Source organism: Egretta garzetta, unplaced genomic scaffold (genome assembly GCF_000687185.1).
Source record: "Egretta garzetta isolate BGI_Z169 unplaced genomic scaffold, ASM68718v1 scaffold184, whole genome shotgun sequence".
Classification (NCBI taxonomy): domain Eukaryota; kingdom Metazoa; phylum Chordata; class Aves; order Pelecaniformes; family Ardeidae; genus Egretta; species Egretta garzetta.
In genome coordinates, this window is record NW_009259484.1 from 212952 (window position 1) to 214185 (window position 1234).

A 1234-nucleotide genomic window follows, 5' to 3' on the forward strand; every position below is an offset into this window, starting at 1 on the left:
ACCGCCGCTTGCTAAACCACGGCTGGGGTCCCCACGGGGCATCGCGGCGCTGGCACCAGCCCTCGCCCACGGCTCATCCGAGCCAGCCTACGGCTCACAGAGCCACAGAAGCCATCGTAAGGCCACGTGCACAGCTAGCTCCTTCCAATGAACATGGTCAGGGAAGACAGGGGACCAAGAGCTGGTAAGAAATCAGGATTTTTAGCAGAAATAGCCAGACTCACTCCTCAGCGGCAGCAAACACCCCTTCCCCCAGGAGGGCAGGCGGGTCGGCAGGCAGCGACGGCGGGGCACGGCGGGTGCTGAAGGGGCTCTCGGGACTGCAAACCTGCTCAGGGCACGTCAGGCGGGAGGCCGGGCACGAGGAATGCGGATTACGCCCACCGAATTTCACCTACGGATTCAGAACATTAGCCAAGTGCCTTATCGCCGAAAGGACCGATAGGCTTAGTATTGGTTTGAATAATGTCAGGGTAAAATACCGACGCTCCGACGCCCCTGGAGACCGTGCTCAGGCTCTGCAGGGCTGGCATGTAGGAAATCAGCTGTGTGCGCTGCGGCACGGCGGTAGGGTCCAGGAGGGAACCTCCCAAACCACAGCGTGGGGCAGCGCGGGCTGTAACAAGCCTTTAGCGCCACGGGAATGGGAACGGAGAGCAAAAGGCCCGCTCTTTCCTAAAGCCAGGCACAAGGTTTGGAAGCGTAAGGAAGGAAACCTTAAGAATTGAACAAGAAGTGAAATTTCGCAGCGCACAGTGATCTGTTGGCGACGCCCAAGGGGCCGCGCTGAACCTGTGACGGAGAACACCGAAGGCCACTCGCTATTCCCAAACATCGCCATTTAGGTTTCAACCCAACGGAGCTTTTCCTCTGGCTGAATGCGAGACTGAAACCATTCAAGCTTCACATTATTAAAAATGGCATTTAGAAACTTCCACGTCAGCGTTTTAGAATCAGCCAAGAAATGAAACGTCCCCGTGCTCTCGGCTGATGCTTTTACGTTTGCTGAGGGATTACCTTCATCGATCTGTACAACAGGACGAAGCAAAAAACCCCATTTGCTACAAGGTTTTTGCTTTAAGCCTTGTTGAACGCGATGGATCATCGTCCCACCGAGGTGAAGGGAGGCAGCTCCTCCAGCTCCCACACGCAGAGCCGAAGTCCTGCTTTTGGTCGGGACGCTGTTTAAGGCTGGTGTTTACATCCCCCTCTGGCAGCGAGCCACTGCCTCGGC